Source organism: Pelophylax lessonae (assembly GCF_965119305.1).
Source record: "Pelophylax lessonae genome assembly, chromosome: 1".
Lineage (NCBI taxonomy): Eukaryota > Metazoa > Chordata > Amphibia > Anura > Ranidae > Pelophylax > Pelophylax lessonae.
The window spans coordinates 527,144,682-527,160,725 of record NC_138768.1 but is presented as its reverse complement, the minus strand read 5'-3'; the positions used below and the strand labels follow the sequence as shown (position 1 = coordinate 527,160,725).

The 16,044-nt window shown below is 39.2% G+C and overlaps 1 protein-coding gene across 2 annotated transcripts in view; it reads left to right on the top strand.

The window, feature by feature from the left end:
* RBPMS (RNA binding protein, mRNA processing factor) overlaps positions 1-13,910 on the top strand; it is a 292,730-nt gene extending 278,820 nt beyond the window's left edge. Inside the window, exons 7-8 of one of the 2 annotated variants that reach the window (XR_014225321.1) lie at positions 8,015-8,120; positions 12,869-13,910. The gene's annotated coding sequence lies outside the window, so the exon portion shown is untranslated. Of the gene's footprint in view, positions 1-8,014; positions 8,121-12,868 lie in introns of those variants that run through there. The other variant, XM_082258957.1, reaches the window with a different exon arrangement.
* Positions 13,911-16,044: the final 2,134 nt, after the last annotated feature.

Genomic DNA, 16,044 nt, shown 5'->3' with positions numbered 1-16,044 from the left:
ATATATTTTGGAACGTATTACACTATCAGCCCCTTTCTTTCATCCACATATATCGGGAAACACCATCTCCATCCCAACGGAGCGATCCCACAAAGCACTCCTTACAATTTGGATGAAATATCGGAGCTCGAAATTACAGTCCCATCAGTATATCCAAACACGCTGAGCCATCTATAGTGTGGTGAGTAGGGGACCTGGAGGGTCACTCATGTGAGCACCTTAATATACCTGGATGGATCTGCACTCGAGCACTTTTATTTACTTGCACTGAAGAAACAAAGATTTGCACTTGAGCACTTTATTACTATTTTTATTAAGAGACTCTATATGGTATAAGGCACTTAATTTTGTTTACATAAATCTCACTATTTGTCGTCATATGATTTGCTGCTAGTGCTGTTTTAACATACTTTTATACACATTTTCCAATAATTGTTTTGGATGCACAGCAGCTGCACACCAATTGATACACTTACTATTACACCAAATCACCTCTATTCATTATTTTTTTGTGTTGAGCGCTGTTATAAGTTGGTTTTCTCGTTAATCTTCTTCTGGTGAAGCCATTCCTTTGTTGTATTGGATGTATGCTTTGTGTCATTGTCAGGCTGAAAGATGAAGTTCCTCTTCATGTTCAGCTTTCTAGCAGGAGCCTGAAGGTTTTGTGCCAATATTGACTGGTTTTTGGAACTGTTCATAATTCCCTCTATCATGCTAAGGCCCCTGTTCCAGCTGAAGAAAAACAGCCCCAAAACATGATGCTTCCACCACCATGCTTCACGGTGGGCATAATGTTCTTTTGATGATGTGCAGTGTTTTTTTTGCACCAAACATATCTTTTGGAATTACGGCCAAAAAGTTCAACCTTGGTTTCATCAGAGCATAACTCATTTTCCCACATGATTTTGGGAGACTTCAGATGTGTTTTTGCAAAATGTAGCTGGACTTGGATGTTTTTCTTGGTAAGAAAAGGTTTCCGTCTTGCCACTCTACTCCATAGCCCAGACATATGAAGAATATGGGAGATTGTTGTCACAGCCAGTACTTGCCGGATATTCCTGCAGTTCCTTTAATGTTGCTGTAGGCCTCTTGGCAGCCTCCCTGACCAGTTTTCTTCTTATCTTTTCATCATTTTTGGAGGAGCGTCCAGTTCTCGGTAATATGTGCCATATTTTCTCACTTGATGATGACTGTCGTCGCTGTGTTCCATGGTATATCTAATGCCTTGGAAATTATTTTGTACCATTCTCCTGGCTGATACCTTTTAACAATCTGATGTTTTTGAAGCTCTCTGCAGACCATGGCTTTTGCTGTAGTATGCGACTAAGAAAATGTCAGGAAAGACCTACTAGAACAGCTGAACTTTATTTGAGGTTAATCAGAGGCACTTTAAATGATGGCAGGTGTTTACTGACTCCTATTTAACATGAATTTGAATGTGATTGCTTAATTCTGAACACAGCTACATCTCCAGTTATAAGAGGGTGTGCGCACTTATGCTACCACATTATTTTATTTTTTTTATTTTTACTTCTCCTGCCTAAAAGATTTTAGTTTGCTTTTAACCTGAGTTGTACAGTTTAAAGAGTCACATTAAAAGTTGAAAAAGGTCTGAAATGACTTATCCTTGTCTCATTTTTTTACATCACAGAAACCTGACATTTTAACAGGGGTGTGTAGAAATGTTATATGCACTGTATGTCCTGGGCACCCAGGTGGGACAGGGAACCCAGAGCATTCCTGGGGGGTACCAGCTGGATAGGCAGAGGGAGCCCAGCAAACATCAGTTTGCTAATTTCCCCTCTATAGGCAGGGAAGAAGCTAACTGAGCATGATCTGTGCTCGTTTGGCTTCAAAGGAGTGCAGAGGTGACATTAGGGATCCAATATCACCTTTTACTTGCACTATGCTATTAGTAATATGTCATAGATAACGCCGTGCTCACCAGTGAGCAATATTTCTAGGGCCATCATTCATGGTTAACATTAAATTGATGAGCTTTAAAGGCTTTTAAGGTGTCCCATATGGACAATTTTGGGTACCATGTATTTTATTTTTTCTGTTTCTCAGGCTCACACAATTTTGAGGCTTTACCTGTTTGGTATCTAGTTACTCAACCTCATCTTTTATATTATAAAAAAGGGTATTATATTGTGTTTGTGTGCACATAATTTTGAATGCATTGTTTGGTAAAATTGCAATAAAATTATGTGACTTAAAAATGTTGCAACTGCAACATTTTTATTTTTCAGAGCCGGTTCAGACTACTCCGACTTGGGACGCGAGTTGTGTGCCCTCAAGTCGCCCCAAGTCTCTTGTCATTACAAATTCAATGTAAATGAATGAGAGCCGTCTTAATATGCACTACTGAAGTCGCTCTGACTTCAGAAAAGGTTCCTGTACTACTTCAAGGCGACCTCTATCCGACTTGTGCACATAGACTTCAATGGGAGTCGCCTCTAAGTCGGATCCTTATCTATTTTCAAGCGACTGTGATCAGACTTTCCAGGAAGAAGAAATAGATTACCCAGGCATTCCCCATAGACAAAGTTGCCTATCATTTAAGTCTCTTCAAAGTTCGCGCTAAAGTCGGCGCTAAAAAGTTGCTCCCTCATGGGGTGACTTTGAGTCGGAGTAGTGTGAACCGGCTCTCAGGGTCTCTGCATTTGGAAAAAAAATATTTTAGGAATTTCAGGTAATCGTCAGGCTTAAAATGTGCATTTTAAACACGCGTGCAAAAAATAAAAACACAGCTGAAGCAGTGGTAGGGTTAAATCAACTAGCATTAATCAAGCGTGCCATGAAAATCGCAATAACAGCATCCCAACAGTAGCTCTCTCACAACACCTCATTCACTATACCCTAACACTGCACAGCTCTTTGCTACCCAGCTGTTACATGTACAGTACATATGGTTTTAATATGGTAGAAGTTGTATCATTCTAAATTCCACTCTCTCATACAGTATATTACAGTATAATATAATGCAATGTTTCTCAACCTTTTTTCAGTCAAGGCACCCTTTAAAATTATGGACAATCTCAAGGCACCTTCTAAAATTATGGACAGTCTTGAGATGCCCCATTCTAAAATGTAAAAACTGTTCTAATATTTTTACATAATGCAGCAACATCGATACATGTAGGGCACCCAACATTAGAGGGGATTTATTCTTCCAAAGCTAATACACCATTGCAAACTACTTGTAGTACAGACTAGTATTCCAGTGTGTCTCCTCTCCCTCAGTTTTTTTCCATCACTTAGCTAATGATACCCCAAAGCTGATGGAGGGAGGCAAGGGAGCGTCAAACATGGATGATATGCGGGCAACTGACATCCCCCTTATCAACTGATGATGTCATTGAGTGTTAGGAGGTTAACGGCTAGGTGGTTGTAATGGTGCACAATGAAAACCTGTAGCTTTGTGTAACTAAAAGGCAGGTTTCATCCACCCACCAGCTTGTATACAATATTGGGAAAATTTTTAGGCATTTTGCCAAGGCACCCCTGCAGAAACCTCAAGGCACCCCAGGCTGCCTGGGCACCCTGGTTGAAAAAGGCTGGTATAATGCTACTTTTTAGACCCATTTGTCCTCATGTTGTTAGGGCAAATATCTATGCAATTTAAAAAATAAAATGATGAATTCAGACAAAAAATGTATGCAGCATAAATTGTGTTCGAAATATCAGTTATGTTTAAAAAAAAAAAAAAAAAACACAAGTTATGTGAAAAACTGTCTTGGTAAACCAGTGCTATATTAAAGTTTGATATATTTTTTTGAACAAAATTAATTAAAGATGCAACTAGGAATTATGATCAAGATTATCCATTTTTAAAATTAGTGATTTTTTTTCTGAAGGCCGAAGGCCTAATTTGTGAGTAATGCCCCATACACACGTGCAGATTATCTGCAGACTTTTGTCTGCAGACTTACCTTTTCTATGTAGTGCAAGGGCCTGACGGATTGCATGCAAATTGAAAGTGTTTAGGTTTGACCTCATATTATATGGTTTTGGTAAGTCTGCAGACAAAAGTCTTCAGATAATCTGCACGTGTGTATGGGGCATTAGGCTTCCAGCCTGCATGTGATCAATATTGGGTTTATTTACTAAAGCTGGAGAGTACAAAACTAGGCTTGCATTGTAACCCATCTCAGCTTGTTTAATTAAGCTTTGGCAATAAAACCTGGAAGCTGATTGGTTTCTATGCTGATGTGAGCTTGATTTTGCCCTCTCCAGCTTTTCTAAATAAACCCCTCTTAACAGAAATAGTGATCACATGGTCAGGGATTACTCTGTTCTGTCCAAGATCATTTGTGCGCATTGAACAGGAGAACATTATTGTACAGACCGTGGACAGGAAGGGGCTTAACCTTTTCTTAGAAATTTTTTTATAGTGTATGCTCCATACCCAACTAAATGCACATAATTATGAGGTTGTATGAGGTGTTAGATTTTTATACATGTTATAAAATAAAGTATTTAACCCCAAAACAAAAAAATACTGTGTATTGCAGGTCAACAGTACATAGATGTGTTAGCTGTATTACTTTCCTTTTTTTCTTTTTTTTTTCTTTATTATTTTTTCTTTTTATTTTAACCTGGTGATGTGGCCAATAAGTCTTTTATTTTTATATTTTCTTTTAACAGACCAAACTGTCTAGCGAAAGTTGTATTTAGGGGGGTATGATAAACCATTTTACGCTGATTGGGGTGCTTACAAAAGCCAGCTTTTATTCATTTATGTAAAATATTTATCCCAAAAGAATAAAAATGTTGCTGCTACTGACGAAAAGTTGTTAGCTGGAGTTTGTTAGTACCTAGTACCATCCTCTCCTGAGACTGACAACGCTGCTGTCTAAAGCCCCGTACACACGTACCGATCGTCGGCGAACGATCGGCCGTCTTTTGTCCCCGGGCTGTCGGTGTCTGTTGAAAAGTGCAAAGACAGCACAAGAATTTTGTCCGCCGACTACAGCCGACTGCAGAAGTGATGTCATGTAATGGTTAACTTTCCCTGTGTTTTTTCTTTTCTGAGCATGCCCAGTCTTGCAAATCTGCGGTCTGTCGGCCGAATTCTGTATTGACTGGCGAACAATCGGCCTCTCTGGTGTCGGCATACAAAAATTTTAATGCTTGCATGACAGATTCTTGTCGGCAGAATGTGCGCTGATGGCTGTCGGAGGCATCATACTAACAAGCCTACAATCGGCAGATCGGTCGTCGGCCGAAGCTTTTCGGCCGACGATCGGTACGTGTGTACGGGCCTTTAGGGTGTCTCTATTGTTCTTCTATCCGAATAGAGACACCCTAGGGCAGGAAGTGTGTTACTAACCAAATCTCCAGGTGAAAATAGAGGGAAAAAGGCCAAAAATAAAAAAAAAACAGCCACCACATTTAGGCTTTATGTACATTAAAGCTCCTAAACTTAAGTTTCGGAGCTTTTGGCATTTTGTTTTGTCAAAGCTCCTAAACTCAACTCCATAAAAGCCTATGTATCAATGTACAGATAGGGTTTTACTAGAGTTTAGGAGCTTCAACCTCCCTCTCCTGAATGCGGAAAAATCACGTTCAGGATAGGAACAATTTGACTGCTCGCATTATCATTTTGCCGCATTTTGCATTTTCCCGCGGCCAGCAGTCAAAGTAGGCTATGTGTACATGAAGCCTTAAAGATTGGCAAGCTGCAACATATTACTTTTTTGTTTTCTGATTTATTACCACTTTAATATCCTTCACAGGTGATATTTTTAGAGTAAAGTAATCCTGTACAGCTGCCGACAGCCGGTGGACCCCTTTGTAATTACCAGACATGAAGAACAACTACAACAACTTGTGTCAGTTTCATATAGCAGTCAGACTGGTGTTTTATAAAGAAAACAAACTAGATTGTAGGTATCACACTATCATGACCTGATATTCAGGTCTTTCAAAGCACGCGTTGGAACATGATAAATAAAATAAAAGAAAAAAAATGAGCAAAGGAAAACAGTGCATGATATAAGTAAATATACATTCTATTCACACTGAGCATTTACATTACCTGATGACAAGCCAAGGCTCAATTCTGTCTTCTTATCCATTTCTGTACGGGATGTTTGTGACATGATGTCAGACACACTATGCTTGGCGTTGTCACAAGGTGTGAGGACCTGTGAGAGGCGGATGATGTATATAAGTGTAAAGGTCAGAGAAGTAACGTGATGAAGTGATTTGATAAGTAGCAGGCATTTACTGTCATAGTTCCTATATGTCCCTTATTAGTTTGGATTGTCTCTCCTTTGGAACCAAATCCCCCTGTTGGCACTTGATCGGGTTTTTGATTTTTGGAGCTGATGTATACACCTCTATGAAAAATGAAATGAAAAACTACTTAACTTCCAGACCTGATTTATTTCACTTAGTCTTTCCTAAAACCTCCAAATGATTTCATTTGTTATACTGGTAACCAGTATAAGGGAAAATAAGTGATAAAAAAAAGGTTTAGCTCATTTTAGTACAATTATTCTTCATACTATGTATAACTGGTTATGTCTCAAGGGTATGTCCTTTGCCTACATACTTTTTTACTAAAAGGTGTTCTTCCTTCTTATCTGGGAAAGTTGGGAGGTACGTATGTACTATGGCTGTAGAGGTGAATTCCTTTTTTCAAGCTTGGGAGCAGATCCTCCTTTTTTAAATTCTATTTCTTCCTAATATTATTCTCTTGATTAAAAATAAGTGTTGGATTTACAGTGCATAATATGAATTTACTGTCTTGGGACTCTTGGGGACTTTTTTTTTAAGATGACTGGACTTTAGTTCTTGTGTGTGCACACCTGCTGTGATAGTTAAAGAAAAAGGTGCTATTACCCCAGATTATGTAGAGATCCTCCCGAGCTGTTTGGTGCAAGATGTGCAGTCACTCAGCTGCCAACTAAGTAAATGGATAGAAGACAATCTGCAACTCCGTACATGCTCCTAAATAAGTCCAAATTTATTGTAACTCCATAAAAGATGAATATATAGAGCAGATGTGTGTTTCGGCCATAGTGGCCTTGTTCACAACCAATGTGATAGTTATAAGGGCTTCCCACAATCCTTGATAAAGTAAACAATATATACTGAATTATGAAGAGTGCCGCTGTCGGTGTTTGAATACCCAAATTTAGACAGGAACACACAAAACTCCCAGGTGAAATGGAATGAGTTGGGATTATTGGCTTGAAGTTGGAATATTCTCAACATGTAAGAAGCCATGTGCTGACTATATTTAAATTATAACTAAAGACAAAACTTGTTTCTTTTTTTTTAGTTTTGGATAGAGTAGAGAGGGGGTGACAACCCCTGTTGGTTTATTTATTATTTATTTCTGCCTGCGCCCCCCATTAGGGAGAATCACCCTCTCTATTTGTCATGTTTACCGTTATCATCAAAAATGAAAGTAGAAGAAAATCACCCATTTTGGGTTAACGCCAAAACAGTAATCAAAGGGAAATGTTCCAATGGTGACATTAGTTCTGGTGATCCTGGTGATAACTAGGGATTTTCTTTGAAGGTATTTCCTCTCACGTCCTATTCTGACTGTGGGACAGAAAGTCAAAGGTAATCTTCCCAATGGTACTCAGAAGGCAAAAAAAAAAAAACCGCCAAGATTTATAATTTCCCTTACTCTATCTAAAAAAAAAAAAATGTTTTGGCTTTAGTTATACTTTAAAATATTACTTTCAGGTGGCCTAGTTATTTATAGGGAAATGATTATGTATTGTAGCATATTTAGGGTGCCTGCTGAAAAATGCACAAATAATCTTTGATGTGATTTATATCATTTACAGATTTGTAGATATTCCCTCTGCTGCTAATTTTCTTTTTAATTTACAACACATTAGCACAGATTTATTCATTTGTTTGTTAAGATCCTGTTCACATAAAAAATTAAAAAAAAAATCATTTAAAGACAACAGATTCTCATTAACAATGATGCTTTGTTTGTTGTGTAAGTGCGTGAAAACTTATAGGACATCCTGTTTTACAGGTACCAGGTGTGTGATGGTGGCTACAGTCTGTCTTGTGGATACTGATGTGTTCTTCCTTGTTGGCCACTGGAGTCTCAGGCTGTTCATGAAAACAACAGTGTGCTGGTGAGTTACAGAGCCCTGGAGACCGCACTGTAAAATCTTGACAGTGTACTGGGCATGAGTCATTTTTTCCATACATTCCCTCATGCATGCTGTGTGTGCTCTGACTGACCTCAGGATTCTGACTATAACAATGTGATGACTTAGGCAGGGCGTGCTTGTGATCTGACCTTGTGGGGCTGAGCTCAGTGTAAAAAGACAATGCCTAAAACCTATGGTCCAGCCACCAGTCTGAAGATCAACTCTGTACAGCAGTAGACCTCCCAACTATTTTTTACTATGAATTTTTCCTTCTCCTCTAAAAAAAACACAAACAAAAAAAAAAAAACAATCTCTCTGTCTCCATGCTCCATCTTGTGAAGTTTAAATGCAGCAGCTCCACTTTAAATATACGGTACATTTCTTTGTATTTTGCATTTTTCCCTGGAAATATTTGAATAATCTTTTTTAAAAGTCAATTCTATTTTTAAGGATAGTTTCAAAATACATAGAGCTAATACTCTTAAAGGAGTTGTAAAGTCAGGAAGGTTTTTTTATCTTAATGCATTAAGATAAAAAGCCTTCTGTGTGTGGCGCCCCCCCCCCCCCCCCAGCACCCGCTAATACTTACCTGTGACCTATCTCTATCCAGCGATGTCCACGAGTCCCTCGGCCGTCCTTGGACTCTCCCTCCTGATTGGCTAAGACACAGCCACTGCACCATTAGCTCCTGGGACTGTCAGTCAAAGTCAGTGAGCTAATCAGGAGAGAGAGGGGGTGGGGCCGAATGGCAGCTCTGTGTCTGAATGAACACAAGGAGCTGCAGCTCGGCTCGGGTGCCCCCATAGCAAGCTGCTTGCTGTGGGGGCACTCGATAGGAGGGAGGGGCCAGGAGCAGGAACAGGGGACCAGAGAAGAGGAGGATCCGGGCTGCTCTGGGCATAACCAACTGTACAGAGGAAGTAAGTATAACATGTTTGAGACATTACAGTCACTTTAATGCATAGAATGCATTTAGGTAAAAAAAAAAAAAACAAACTTAAAGAAGTGCTCCACTCAAAAGTGGAACTCCTGCTGATCTGCTTCCTCCCCCCCCTCCTTTCAGGGGGGAGGGGGGAACAGGTACCTGTTTTAGACATGTACCCTTCCCCACTTCCAGGAGATGGCGCCACTGTGTCATCCCTTGCACATTCGGCCCCCCTCCTCCTTCCCCCGCCACCGGGCCAATTAGAAAGCACAGCACGCTTTGCGCATGCACAGTAGGTAACCGGCTGTGAAGACATGTGACGGATGGTGGCAGCAACACCTGACAGCCGATACGAAAATCAGCTGGAGTACTGACATCGTGGGCTCGCTTGACAGGTAAGTGTCTATATATTAAAAATCAGCAGCTACAGTATTTGTAGCTGTTAACTTTTAATTTCCTTTTCCCCAGGCGGAACTCCTCTTTAAAGTTTAAAACATATCTCCTGCGTTTAAGTGGTGCATGATGGGGGAATAGAATATATAGATGTTCATTGGTCTTTTGTTGGTATCGCTTGCGGTCTTGCTGCCCCCTCAGGACCAAGGGTATCCAAAACACACTAAAAGACAACAATAAGAGAAGGGCGCACCGACCTAGTGCATTACTACTAAAAAGGTTTCTTAAAAAATGTATATTATACTCACAAAAAAAAATTGTAGATAGCACACATATAAACAGGATCAACACAAGATATCCAAGGTAGCCAAGGCACTGCGCAGTGCTGGATAGCATGCAGATATCTGCATGGATCTGCTAAGGCTAGGCTGACACATTTCGAGGGAGAACCCTCTTCCTCAAAGCCAGAAAGGTGCTGCTCCTCTTTAAGCCTTTAGAACGTGGTGGGATGTCCCCTCATGCCGCCTGTAGGAATGATCAAGCGGCTTAACAGCCACTATGATTGTTCTTATGGTAAAGGGAATCGCTGGTGGAAAAAAATTATATCTGAATAAGGCATCATTCAGATATCCCCACTTAAAGCCCTGGACGTCATATGACGTCCAGCAGTAAGGAAGTGGTAAGGTGAGAATGTGCAGCATTTTGCCTTTTAACAGGAAATCTGTTACGACAACATAACACCTCCCTTCTCATCATCTGTAACACATAGGACAAGGTGTTCTGTAGTCCAAAAAGGTGAAATGGGCAGGTCTTAAAAATGCTTGGGATTTCAGTGCAGCAGAGAGCACGGGAAGATGGGTGCTCACTAGATTTCTGGCAGGATCAGCACTTTTGGTAGTTATGGAACAGATCTGGAGTTTGGCTTCAATTTGTTAGTGTATCTGATATCTGACACTGATTGAAAATGCTGCTGTCCAAAGATGCCCCCTGTACTTCTTCATCCAGTGTAATACAGGAGGTTTGTTACTGACCAGATAACCAGGTGAAATCAGAGGGGAAAAAACACTAAGAAAAGAAAACTAATGCAGCCACCACATCTAATGATTGATAAGTTGCAACATAATACATTTTTGGTTTTTATACCGCTTTAAGCTCATTCTCTGTTTACATGAGATTAGTTCACCAGCTCATTCACTTACATGTTATAGCATATATGCTTTAGGAATTGCATGCATTACCCTAAGTTTCAATTTCATTTTTAATTTTACTGTGCCAGTAAAGGACAGCTGTATCTTTAAATAAACATTTGCTAAACCTACCCTCCTACTCCCAAAAACTAAAACTGTCTCCAGCTCTGGCCACATCTGTGTGCTGAATCCCCTACTGCTTTGAATGGGACTGTATAGTGTGACTGGGGAGCCTTGGTATATGTCTCCATAGAAGTCAATGTGCACCCTGCTGCACAGGAGCAGCCAGCACTTCCCAAAATGTTTATATAAAGGTACGGCTATCCTTTACATTTTTGACAACTGTATAAGAAGCATGACTGGTACACTTTTCTATTACTGACAGGCATGCCTGCAGAAAGCAGTGATATGGTGATGTTCGTCCTAGCAATTTTGCATGTGACCTCTCTTTCTAAATGACTCAATTCATAAGACCAAAAACGTCACCTCCCTAATTAAACAAGGATGCTTTTAGTCCTTTGTTTGCATCATTAGAATATGAATGGTTGATTTGTTGATTTTACATTTTGCAAAGTCACGTACGTATGGGCCAATATATGCCCTAGGCTTTCTAAACTCAGGGTTTTTGTTAAGCGTATTGCTTAACTTTGCAAGATACCCAATATACCTATTCCTATGTAAACACACATAATGATTGTGTGCTTGTTTATGAAAGCAAAACTACAGCCAAAATGTATTTGGATAGTGTAAGGGAAGAGTTAGAGGTAGACGTGAGTGGTCATTTCACCAACAGAGAATCATGCACCAAAAAATGCCTGGTAAAGCTTGTAATTGTTCCTTACACTGCTATTGCTTTGTTTCCAATTATACTAGCTGTATTCAAAAGTGCATTTAGTGGATGAAAACTGTGTTTTTATAGCTGCCTGTTCAACTTTCCTTTCCTGTATTTGCATGAGTGTTTAGCCACAGTGTGAGTCCCAATGGCATTAATCTACAGATTCCTGCTGCCAGGATTGACAGAAGCTTGCAGATAGCAGTGGCTGCCAAGCCCATACATTGCAACAACAGGCTGTCAATCACCGCAGCTATTCATGTTCAATCACGTGGCTGGACGCATTTTGAATGCCACTGGGATCCACACTGTGCCTATACGCCCATGCGAAAGCACCCTAACAGTGATAGAATATTTCCCCAAAAGGTCAGGAAGTTTGTGGAAATTTACTGTGCAGTTAGATGTGATATCCTAGGCTGGGGACCTCTATTTTATAAGCTTGTTAACTTTTACAGGTACATTTATGTTTGATATTCCTCTACCATATTTAGAACCCAACTCTGGAAATGCAAGGGCTTAATTCTTGTTAATTCAAGAGGGAGCTGAAGAGGCTGCATTACTTACCCTATTCCCAGATTTGGCAATTTCCTTTCCCAGGCTGTGGACGGCACCTATGTGTCATAACATACAGTGCAGGGCTATTAATTTGACATTGTACATGTGCAACCATGGCTTGGAGTGTCTTTGAGAGGAGGTTTGAAGGGGTGGATACACTGATAGAGGGAACCTACAGGAATGAGTAGTAATTAGCCATTATTCCTGTACTCATAGACTTATTGAGCAGCTAACCCTTGTGGTGTGGGGTAATGGGTTGGGGATAGGGGCAAGGGTAGCTTTTTTGTAATACCTGGAGTTGGACTTTATAGTGATATTAACACCCTATTTTTTTAAGCAATTAAGCATGCTGATGTAAATACTTACCATGTATTCCACTTCTTTGTTTCCTTTCCACCATTTAAGCTGATTCCTTTGCCTTGCAAGGTAGTATGGAGCCCTGTCATAGCCACCCCATTTGTGCATACACGTGCATACAAGGTTACATGTGGACGTTGTCTGTGCCTGTTGTCCTCAAAGACTGCCTGTGTGTGCAACCCAATTTTCTTAATGACAGACTATGCGTGCTTGGGGATGAAGAATGCAAGCTTTTGACTGGTAGTGAGGTTATGAGTGCGCTCCCCCCCCGACAGGAAGTTCCAGGAAGCAGTGCATTAGAAGACATAAGGTGTTGGCAGATAATGATAACAATGTAAGCGTTCAGGGACTGTGTTGGAAGGAACTGATTATTGCACTGGTGATGTAGAAATACTGGTGCCCCTGTAAAAAATAAAAAATAAAAAAAAGTCAACGTTTGGTATAACTTAAATATCATTATTTTCTTATTTCTCACCTGCAGGCTTACAGACATCCCATCGTCACTACATCAAGATTCCTTCAAGACTTTGACCCAGCCCTTATCACACATCTGCCTTACCCAACAGACGATAAATGCAAATGAATATACCTTATCCCTTGTACACTGTAATGAACTACAAGTGCCTTATGTGAAAGCTTCGCTTGCCATGCATTGCTGTCTAATTATTTCTTCCAGTCCTAAGAAGACCAGAGAGGACATCACAGCAAGCTGTCTCTGTCCCAAGCAAACATACACTGTGTTTAAAGACACTTTTTCAGTTTGTGTAACTAAAGAAAAGAATATTTCTGGAAACGTTAAGCTGCATGCGCAAACACTTGTGGAGATCTTTTTCAAAAGAGAAAAAAAAAATAAAAATGTAAGAACTGTATTTTAAGATAGAGGGATTTTGTTCATACTATTTTTGTTAAAGTGAGCTGTATATATTTACTACACTAGATCTGCTTTTCCAGTATTATCTAGTCTTATGCCATTTCAGAGCTAGCGGGATTTGAATTAATAATCAGTTTAGAAGAACGATTTCTATTTTAATATGCTAAACTATAAAAAAAAAGGTTTTATTTAATGTAGAGAGGATTCTCTGTAAAGTAAATCTATTGTATGTGAATTTATATTGTATTATAGTATGTTGGTGCCCTGTGCAGTTAACTCATTTTCTTGCCTTCTATATGGCCACTTGTACCAGGTGTTTCTGTGTGTAGCCTTCTATATGTATCCTAAAAAACTCCAGACAAAAACCTTTAGTAGTATATGTTTTATGACTGGCCATTTATATGTCCATCTTTGTTTCTGAATATACTGTTATTCACAAGACCATTACCCTTTTAAGACCTGTAGCAGCAACAAAGGTCTGACACCAATCTGCTTGTGGTATTGTGACCACAAATAGCAATGATACACAACTTAGTGTATTGCAGAAGTGGTCTTTCACACCCATGCCCGCTGTAAAAGTGAAAATGCAACCAAACCATTTTTTTTATTGATTATGTAAGGGTTAGAACCAGGTCTGGATTAACAATTAGGCAAAATATGCATGTGCTTAAGGCACCAAGGAAAGGGGGCACCATAGAGCTTTTCCTCTAGATATCATGCCCTTAAAGTGGTTGTAAACCACTGAAATTAATAAAAACAAAGCATAGTTTTCTATAGTGTGTACTTGCCTCAATTAAAAGCACCAAGTGTGATTTCTCTCTGCTCTTTCCTACCTCTGCCTGAGTCACTTCTGACAGTTTATGCCAAAACCAGGGATTCCCAAGCGAATACCCTGCCTCCCCTCCAGTACACAGCAGGTGATTGACAGCCTCAGCTGTCCAGGTTTCCCTATGTGACTGTGCAAAGAGGGGGAGGGGTGTCCTTTCCCTCCACTCAAATTTTGAAAAAAAAAGATTTTGAAAAAAAGAGAATGAATCTGCCAAACAGGAATCAAACGGCAATACAAACCTGCGTTCTAACCCTTCTGTAAAAATGTGAATGGAGTTTGGCTTTAATTACTAAACGTTAGCCATAAGCTACCTGCTATAAACTGAACTTCATCCTTAAGGTTACCCTGGAGCTTGCATTTAAAAAAGGGCCAAGATGACATAGTTTTCTTGCTGTAACTAAAGTTATTTTGTATATCTGTTCTTTTGCTTGTTATGTATTATTAGTTTACTGCCTTGCTACTCAGAACCCTGATTTCTTGTCCACTGGGATAATAGTTCGCTAAAAAAAATTCTGAAACATCAGAATATTTTTTTTAAAAGTATGAGGATAAAAGTTTTTTATCCTAATTTAGATCAGAATTGGTCAGGGCATGTTTTGATGAGCTTAAAAATAACCATTTTGATTGCCTGGATGATTTCATAGTAGATTCTTTTTTCACTTCCACCGTATTTTATATATCTACATTTTTCTCTCTCTCTCTTTTACTAGAAGCTGGGGAATTCAACAGATTGTGTCATTTTTTAGTGCAGCTATTCAGATATTGTGTATGCTTACAGTGGTTGCAGGCATAAAACTGACCTTTTGTCCAACTGCAACCTAAATGCTTTTTATAGTTAGTTTTATCTAATATTATTTTTTGTTTTACCTGGTTACTAATAAGCTTCATACAGTGCCACCGAAATAGGGGTTGTAGTGACAGGCAATCTAGGGGGGATATTGGCTTGCATTCAACCTCTTGCACCATATCATGGATCCTTTAAGGCCTCCACATGCAAGACTAACAGAGTAGCTATGGTTTCCTTGCTATGGGTATAGGAGATGGTGCAGCCCAGGTGCCATCTGGCTTCCTGAATCTGTAAATGTATGTACCATCTCTACTTGCGGTAGTTGTGCCAGTAACATAACCTGATGAGATGAAGGAACCAGATATGGCACCTATTATCAGCAACTGGGTGATATCAAAGGGATACAAACCTAGGGAGCTCAAGAAAATAAATTACTTTACCAGCTACTGCCTGTGATGGAAACCACGATCCAAAAATATGTTTCACATCCATTACAGAGCTAAAATAATTTTTGCTGTGATAAGTACTATATATGAAGCCTTCAGTGCCTTTACTATACAAATTGTGTCAAGTACTTTGGAACCTCTATCTTTATCTATTTATGACGGATAGGTTTTTTTTTTTCTTTTTTATATCAGCCAAGTTGCATTTAGGATAACAACAACCTAAATATGAAAAATAAAGATATACAATTTGAGTTATTTTTTCCATTGTGGGTAGAGTGGGGCATGATTTGATTTTCGGACAGGCCTTTATTGCATTCTTCATCCCTCTCTAATATCTTAAATTGTCATTAAAGGTTAAGCCTGGCTTTTTTTAGGTGAGCTATTGTTGTCACCATTAAAATACCTAAAAACAAAAACAAATCTGTGATATTTCTTCACCTCTATATCTTTATATTAATATCTGTGCATTAACTTACCTTTTAATAAATTAGGTTTAGTCTTCGTTTACCTAAATGTAATTGAAAATACGAAAAGAAAACCGCATATTCAGAGGCCATGCTATATTTAATTATAAGGAAAAATGGATTGTCTCTGTATACAGTATTCAGATCTGTTTTTAAGAGATACAGTTGTCATCATAATAAAATATTCTCTAACATTCTTTATGCGTCCCATTATAAAAAATCACTGTAGAGTAGAGAATGCCAACTGAAGATCTTTCTAA